We start from the raw sequence: 9,408 nt of genomic DNA, 5'->3' as shown, positions 1-9,408 counted from the left end.
TGTTCTGCACACAAAACACATGTTTTAAATCGGAAAAACGCGTCTGTTCGTTCGGATAAAAGCGACCCTTCACCAGCGGACACGACCCATCATTTACAACCTTTCAACAACTATAAATAAGTGATCCATTTCAGAATTGAAAAGGTTGGAAAAAGTTAGAGAAATTAGAGAAGAAAGTTATTATGTTGAGTTTCTGATTCAGAAAAGAATCAGAAAGTTAGATTACATTTCTGTAAACAAACTTGCTATACACAAGTTGTTATTAGATTAGTTATAAACACAGTATTAGTTTAGTTTCTAAGGTTGATCAGAGACAAGTTTTCATTCTGGTAGTGGACCTAGCAGTCTCTATTCCGAAGATCCAGCGAGAAGAATTGACGGCTGAAGCGCATGAGGTTTGACGCACCTACGGAGTTTGAGAGAAAGATTGTCAACCCGGATCTCAAAGTTTTCGTTACAATGCTATCCAAGTTTCTACTTCTCTGTTAACTTGTGAAAATTCACATTTCATTAATGATATACTTATTTATTCAATTATATTCTTACTGTTGATTATTTTGATATTGTTCTGACAAAATGATTTTCAAAATGATAAATTGGTGTTTTTATTAAAACGTTTTATTCCATCTTATTCATATAAGAACTTTGTTGAACACTTGACAGATTTAGTTTTTATGGATGACATGATCGCTGATCGCGGCTTATCAGACATAAAATACTAGTTTGATTAAGGTAGGAATCACCTCAACATCAGGGGGATTTCTACGGTTCAAAGCCATTTAATTGAATAAATCGCTATATTGTTACATGTCCATAATCTTTACAAAGTTAAAGTTGTTTTCTTTGCTTTATGAAAATAAGTTTTACACCTTCTATTTATTCCAATTACGGAAGTATCTGTCTTGTAATCAAAATCCCAAGACAGAACTGTTCTCTAAACTCGATATAATACTTCTATCTAATCCTAATTTACCAAAACCAATTCCATCAATTAAACGTATTTCTTTTATTAAACCTAAACACGTGATTAAAACCGAGTTAAATAAAGTTTTAGTTAAAAAGCGTTCCCTGTGGGTTCGATATCTTTTATTACTACAAGCGTATACCGTGCACTTGCGGAAATCGCTCAACAAGTTTTTGGCGCCATTGCCGGGGAACGCCAAAAATTTTGACAAAATTTTAAATTTTTCGTGTTTTATTTCGAATCTAGGTTTAAACATACTTATTTTAACTTTTATAATTTAATAATTTTCATTTACTAAATTATCTATTTTTCAAATTCTGTTTTGTAGGTAGTTTCGGTTCGTGCAAGATTTCAGGTTCATGCGCAGTTCTCGAAGTTCAGGCATTGTACCAGACCCTATAGACCCAGAAATTGAGAAAACCATTAGGAAGAACAAGAAAAACAAGAAAAACAAAAATAAGACCCCAGTAAAAACATATACCGAGCCAGAAAAAATGGCAGACCCACCAACACTTATGGATTACGCTAGGCCAGGTGTGGCCGGTGTGACCAATAGTATCGTTAGACCCAGAGTCACCGCAAATCAATTTGAAATTAAGCCAGCTTTGCTTAATATGTTGCAAAATAATATAACATTTTACGGGTTACCTAACGAAAATCCTAACACCCACTTAACAAATTTCCTTGAAATTTGTGATACTTTTAAAATCCCAGATGTGACTGCAGAAGCAATCAAACTTCGCCTCTTTCCTTTCACTTTGAAGGATCGAGCCAAAGAATGGTTAACTTCTATGCCAGCCGCAACTTTTGTCACTTGGGAACAATTAGCCCAAGCATTTTTATCTAAATATTTCCCTTTAGCAAAAACCGCAAGAGTCATAAAAGAGTTAACATCTTTTTCTCAAAATGATAATGAGACTCTTTATGAAACTTGGGAACGTTTTAAAGAACTTCAACGTTTATGCCCACACCACCAATTACCCGCTGAACTTTTAATGCAAACATTTTACAATGGACTAAATCCTACAACTAGGGGTTCATTAGATGCTATGTCGGGAGGGCTATTTATGAAGAAAACATCAGCCCAAGCGAGAGAACTTTTGGAGGAAATGGCAATCAACAGCAGTATGTGGCCCGCGGAACATGGACATATACCGGTGGCAAAACCATCATCCTCAACCACATCATCAGTTAAAGGTATAGTTGAACTTGATCCAGTCGCGATGCTACAAGCCCAATTTTCTGCGTTATCGCACAAAATTGACAAATTTATGGCACCACGTGATACCAATGGTAATCCAATCCAAACGGATGTGGATTACGAAAATATGAGTGAGATCGAACAGGTAAATTTTGTCCAAGGGCAAAACCAAACTAATAATCCTTATTCTAATACCTATAATGCTGGATGGAGGAATCATCCTAACTTTAACTGGAAAGATAACAATAACAATAATACAAGTGCTAATCAAAATCGTACCACTAATTATCAAAATCAGTCAAGAGATACGATTAGCACTTTATCTTCTAAAATCGACAAATTTATAGATGCTATCAGTGGAAAAATAAGTAATCACGACGATGGTTTTAAACGGATCGAAAGTAAATTCGATCAGCTTATTAAAAACCACTCATCTAGCATCCATAATTTGGAGGTTCAAATTGGTCAACTTGCTAAATTAATTCCATCCCGAAAAGAGGGAAGTCTTCCCAGCCATACGGAAGAAAATCCGAAAGAGCAGGTGAAAGCTATTACTCTTCGTTCAGGAAAAAATTATCAAGGGCCTGAAATGCCCAAAGATGCAACATTACCAGGAACTGATTTACCAAAGTCCAAAGAAGATATCTTAAACACAAATAGTTCACCATTTGACACAAGTACCAAAACTTTTGTACCCAAGCTACCTTTTCCGCACAAAGTCCGAAATAAGGACTATGATAAACAACTTCTAACGTTTTTGGATAAACTTAAAAATTTGCACATCAATTTGACATTTATGGATGCAATCACACAAATTCCTAACTATGGTAAGTTTTTAAAGGATTTGATTTTGAAGAAAATCAGTTGGGAAGGAATTTCATCCATTTCGTTAACTGAAGACTGTAGTTCAATAGTATCAAGTAATTTGCCCACTAAACTCAAAGATCCCGGATGTTTTACTATTCCGTGTAAATTGGGAGATATTGAATTCCCAAGTTGTCTTTGTGATTTAGGAGCAAGTATAAACTTAATGCCATTGTCTATTTTTAACAAGTTAGGTTTAGAAGAAGATATCAAACGTACCAATATGGTTTTGCAATTAGCGGATCAAACCACTAAGAGGCCATATGGTATAATTGAAGATGTTTTAGTCAAAGTCGATAAATTTATTTTTCCTACCGATTTTGTTATATTAGACTTTGCATATGATATAAATTGCCCTTTAATTTTTAGTAGACCGTTTATGAACACGGGACGCGCTCTAGTAGATGTGTCGGAAGGGAAGGTAGTTTTAAGGATAGGAGAAGATAAGGTCGAGTTTAATATGAACAAAGCGATGAAATACCCTATGGAGGAATTCGCTTGTATGAAACTTGATTTAGTCGAGGGATGTGTCAATGATGTTATTCAGAGTGAAGAAATAATTGAACCTATAATAGGTGAGGAATTAGAAGATAAGGACCCAGAGCCTTTGATTCGAGAAGATGGACCAGTTCCTCCTTCAATTGTAACACCCCCTAAATTAGAACTTAAAGAGTTACCCAGTCATTTGAGGTACGCTTTCTTAGGCGAAGCCGATTCTCTACCTATAATTATTTCTAACAAATTAACAAACGATCAAGAAGAAAATTTGAAAGAAGTTGTTAGAAATAGGATAGGAAGTATGGGATGGCAAATTTCAGACTTAAAAGGAATAAATCCTAGTACAGTAATGCATAGAATTCACTTAGAAGAGGATAAGCCACCTAAAGCGGATAGGCAAAGACGCTTAAATCCGAACATGAAAGAAGTAGTCAAAAATGAGATTACTAAACTTTTAGACAATGGAATCATTTATCCGATCTCGGATAGTGAATGGGTTAGTCCAATCCATTGTGTACCCAAAAAAGGAGGCATATCTGTTGTAAGAAATGATGAAGGTGAACTGATACCTACACGAACCACTACCGGTTGGAGGGTTTGTATAGGCTATAGGAACCTAAACAAAGCAACTAGGAAAGATCATTTTCCTCTACCTTTCATTGATCAAATGATCGAAAGGATAGCCGGTCATGCATTTTATTGTTTCCTAGACGGTTATTCCGGATTCTTTCAAATTTACATTTACCCGGATGACCAAGACAAAACAACCTTCACGTGTCCTTACGGAACATTTGCATATAGGAGAATGCCTTTTGGTCTATGTAATGCACCAGCAACATTTCAACGATGTATGACAGCAATATTTAATGACTTCATTGAAGACATAATGGAAGTTTTCATGGATGATTTTTCAGTTTATGGAGATTCTTTCGATGCATGTTTACAGAACTTAGATAAAGTATTGTCTAGATGTGAGGAAACGAATTTAGTATTAAATTGGGAAAAATGTCATTTCATGGTAGACGAAGGAATTGTTCTAGGTCATAAGATATCTGAAAAAGTTTTAGAAGTGGATAGAGCAAAGACTTCAGTTATAGAAAAATTACCCCCACCAACCACTGTTAAGGGAGTAAGATCATTTTTAGGTCATGCAGGTTTTTACAGAAGGTTTATAAAGAACTTTTCTGTAATCTCCAAACCACTTACTAATTTGCTTATGAAAGATTCAACTTTTGATTTTAATAAAGATTGTTTACAAGCTTTCAATACTCTGAAAACAGCTTTAGTCAGTACACCTATAATATCGAAACCCGATTGGAATCTACCTTTCGAAATTATGTGTGATGCGAGTGACTTAGCTGTAGGATGTGTATTAGGTCAAAGGAAGGATAAGAAACTTCATGTTATATATTATGCGAGTCACACATTGTCCGGTGCACAGTTAAATTACACCACAACTGAAAAAGAAATGTTAGCAGTAGTTTTTGCATGTGATAAGTTCCGATCTTATTTGTTAGGTTCTAAAGTCATCATTTATACAGATCATGCAGCTTTACGATATTTATTTGCTAAGAAAGATGCAAAACCACGTCTTATTAGATGGGTTTTACTATTGCAAGAATTTGACATTGAGATTAAAGACAAAAAAGGAATAGAAAACCTGGTCACCGATCATCTATCAAGACTTGAGGATGAAAACGGTCCCATCGGTGAAACATCAGGCATTCGAGATGATTTCCCCGATGAACATCTCATGCAAGTACAAAGTGTCATAGCTCCATGGCACGCGGACATTGCCAATTACTTAGCTGCATATGTTGTGCCAGATGGATTGACTTCTCAGCAAAAGAAGAAATTCTTTTCAGAAGCTAAGAAATATTTTTGGGAAGATCCATTCTTGTTCAAAACATGCGGCGATGGAATACTTAGGAGATGTGTTAGTGAGTTTGAATATGACTCTATAATGTTAGAATGTCATGCTAGCGCTTACGGAGGTCATAATAGCGTAAGCAAAACAGCAGCTAGAATACTTGAATGCAGATTCTTTTGGCCTACTCTGTTTAAAGATGTCCGTTCATTTATTACCCGCTGTGATAAATGTCAAGAGACAGGGAAAATTCTCTCTGTCGCAACTGAGATTTTCATAATCTCAGTCGCGACTTACGGAAGCCAGCTCGGGAGAAAGACGAAGTCTTCAACTCGCCCCTGTATCCCCTATCGCGACTGAGATTTTCGGAATCTCAGTCGCGACAGCGAACTGTTCTGCACACAAAACACATGTTTTAAATCGGAAAAACGCGTCTGTTCGTTCGGATAAAAGTGACCCTTCACCAGCGGACACGACCCATCATTTACAACCTTTCAACAACTATAAATAAGTGATCCATTTCAGAATTGAAAAGGTTGGAAAAAGTTAGAGAAATTAGAGAAGAAAGTTATTATGTTGAGTTTCTGATTCAGAAAAGAATCAGAAAGTTAGATTACATTTCTGTAAACAAACTTGCTATACACAAGTTGTTATTAGATTAGTTATAAACACAGTATTAGTTTAGTTTCTAAGGTTGATCAGAGACAAGTTTTCATTCTGGTAGTGGACCTAGCAGTCTCTATTCCGAAGATCCAGCGAGAAGAATTGACGGCTGAAGCGCATGAGGTTTGACGCACCTACGGAGTTTGAGAGAAAGATTGTCAACCCGGATCTCAAAGTTTTCGTTACAATGCTATCCAAGTTTCTACTTCTCTGTTAACTTGTGAAAATTCACATTTCATTAATGATATACTTATTTATTCAATTATATTCTTACTGTTGATTATTTTGATATTGTTCTGACAAAATGATTTTCAAAATGATAAATTGGTGTTTTTATTAAAACGTTTTATTCCATCTTATTCATATAAGAACTTTGTTGAACACTTGACAGATTTAGTTTTTATGGATGACATGATCGCTGATCGCGGCTTATCAGACATAAAATACTAGTTTGATTAAGGTAGGAATCACCTCAACATCAGGGGGATTTCTACGGTTCAAAGCCATTTAATTGAATAAATCGCTATATTGTTACATGTCCATAATCTTTACAAAGTTAAAGTTGTTTTCTTTGCTTTATGAAAATAAGTTTTACACCTTCTATTTATTCCAATTACGGAAGTATCTGTCTTGTAATCAAAATCCCAAGACAGAACTGTTCTCTAAACTCGATATAATACTTCTATCTAATCCTAATTTACCAAAACCAATTCCATCAATTAAACGTATTTCTTTTATTAAACCTAAACACGTGATTAAAACCGAGTTAAATAAAGTTTTAGTTAAAAAGCGTTCCCTGTGGGTTCGATATCTTTTATTACTACAAGCGTATACCGTGCACTTGCGGAAATCGCTCAACAAGTTTTTGGCGCCGTTGCCGGGGAATATAGGAAGGAAAGATGAGATGCCTCTTACGAACATATTGGAAGTTGAAATCTTCGACGTATGGGGAATTTATTTCATGGGTCCTTTTCCTCCTTCTTTTGGCAAAAATTATATATTAGTAGCCGTAGATTATGTTTCAAAGTGGGTTGAATCAATTGCAACCCCGACAAATGATTCTAAAGTAGTTGTTAAGTTTTTAAATTCAATATTCTGTCGATTTGGAGTTCCTAGAGTTATGGTAAGTGACGGTGGTACTCATTTCGTAAATAGAGCTTTTGAGTCACTTATGAAAAAATACGGAGTACACCACCGTATCTCTACACCGTACCATCCTCAAACGAATGGTCAGGCAGAAATTTCAAATAGAGAACTCAAATGGATACTTGAGAAAACAGTTTCGTCTTCTAGAAGAGACTGGGCACATAAACTTAACGATGCATTATGGGCATACCGTACTGCATTTAAAACACCTATCGGAATGACACCTTATAGATTAGTCTATGGTAAAGCTTGTCATTTGCCAGTTGAATTAGAACATAAAGCATATTAGGCTATAAGAACCCTTAATTATGATTTGCAAAGCGCAGGAAAAAAGCGTTTGTTCGACTTAAACGAGTTGGATGAATTACGCTATTTGTCCTACGAGAATGCAAGAATTTATAAGGAAGAAATTAAAAAGTGGCATGATGCCAAAATCAAAATTAAAAACTTTAATGTTGGGGATAAAGTCTTACTTTTTAATTCGAGATTAAAGTTATTTCTAGGTAAGCTAAAATCTAGATGGGCTGGACCATTTTTGGTTGTTAAAACATTTGATTACGGAACTTTGGAGCTAGAAAAGTCTAATGGCGATCGATTTAAGGTTAATGGTAATCGTTGCAAGATTTATTTCGACGGAGCTCCAATTCAAGCAATTGAATCCGTGGATAAATTCTATGAAAATTAATTTATTTAGTTTTCATGTTTTTAATTTATAGTTTTATTTAGTTTTCATGTTTTTAATTTATAGTTTTTCTTATTTTATGTTCATCATTCTTATTCTTTTTCTTTTTAATTTATTTATTTTTATTTTTAATTTATTTACTTTAATTTTTATTTTTATTTTTATATTTATTTTTGTGTACAAATGAGTTTTAGGATTTAAGTGTTATTGAGAAATTAAATATGCAGAAATCTCAGTTGAGATTTTCCATGTTTTAGGATTTGGAAATCTCAGTTGAGATTCCGAAAATCTCAGTTGAGATTTTCTGTTTTTTTGCATTTGAAATAACTGTAAGGGATTACAGTCTTCTTTCTTGCAATTTCTGTCAGTTGAATCAAAGAGGTATCACTTTGGCACCTTTTTCTTTTTAACAGACACAACCTTTCACTTATAGGTCTTATATATTCCTGTAGGATCAGACTTCAATCATTTCATTTTATCTTTCTGACTTTCTTTCTAAAATTCTCAAATCCTACAGACTTCATTTTCTTTTCTCTCACAGACATGACTAAGTCTTTGAAAAATGTTCAAAAGCACACTTCTGCTCAAAGCGGGAAAGTTGATATCTCTGATCGTTATGGTGCATGGTTTCCCATTTATAACCATGACGAGGGGAAACGCTTTCTGCAATTCAGATATGCTCAATTCTTTGGCATGATGTATCTGGACGAGTTTCTGAACGAGGAACTCGGGATAAGCGAAGACATTGATCGCTATTTGACTAATTTGGGTTGGACAAAATTTGTTTCTATGAAATTTCCTATTATTGGAAATTGGGTTCTGGAATTTTTCTCCACCGTTAGGTTCGTCAACAAGAGACGTGTTCGTCTCAGTTTTCATTGTGAGGGGGAGGTATTCACTTTTGGATATCCAGAACTACATAATTGGTTTGGATTTCCACCCCGAGACACAACTCGGCACCATCCTGGAAGGAATATGACTTCTAGGGATATATGGAGGATGTTAACAGGATTTTGGCGATTCAATCCACGTCTTGCCTTCAACAAATCCATTAATTCTAATTCCATGCTGTATCTGCATAAATTCCTCTGTCACAGCCTTTTTGGTCGAGTCAGTAGCAATATTGTGAAAGATACTGATCTTTATGTGTTGGGCGACATTTTCCAAGGCAACTCAGTGAATTCCTCGAAGATTCTAATGGAGGGGTTAGTTGCTGCTTCCCGTTCGAAAAAACGGAAGATTGGGTTCGCCAACATCATTTGTGGAATAATTTTAGGAGCCAAGGGAACCATTTCTGTCCTTTGGATTGATACAGAACCATTCCCTATTCTAGACTACGAGTTCTTGGAGAACGAGGGGCTTGTCAAACGAGTTTTCCGTTCTAGTCCAACATTCCTTTCTGCACCAGAGAGGCAAGTCTTCATTCAAACGAAGATTAACCAGGCCACTGCACGTCGTCTGTCATCTACTTAGGGATATATTATGCGTTTCTGTTTATTGTTTTATTATATGAGTGTTTTGTT

At 35.3% G+C, this 9,408-nt stretch overlaps 1 non-coding gene across 1 annotated transcript; it reads right to left on the bottom strand.

Moving 5' to 3' along the window:
* Positions 1-1,836: 1,836 nt before the first annotated feature.
* LOC136216040 (small nucleolar RNA R71) lies at positions 1,837-1,943 on the bottom strand. Its single transcript, XR_010683036.1, has one exon. It is a non-coding gene; the product is annotated as a small nucleolar RNA R71 (small nucleolar RNA).
* Positions 1,944-9,408: the final 7,465 nt, after the last annotated feature.

Source organism: Euphorbia lathyris, chromosome 1 (assembly GCF_963576675.1).
Source record: "Euphorbia lathyris chromosome 1, ddEupLath1.1, whole genome shotgun sequence".
NCBI classification, from domain to species: domain Eukaryota; kingdom Viridiplantae; phylum Streptophyta; class Magnoliopsida; order Malpighiales; family Euphorbiaceae; genus Euphorbia; species Euphorbia lathyris.
The sequence above is the reverse complement of the archived record's forward strand: the minus strand, read 5'-3'. Positions and strand labels throughout refer to the sequence as shown.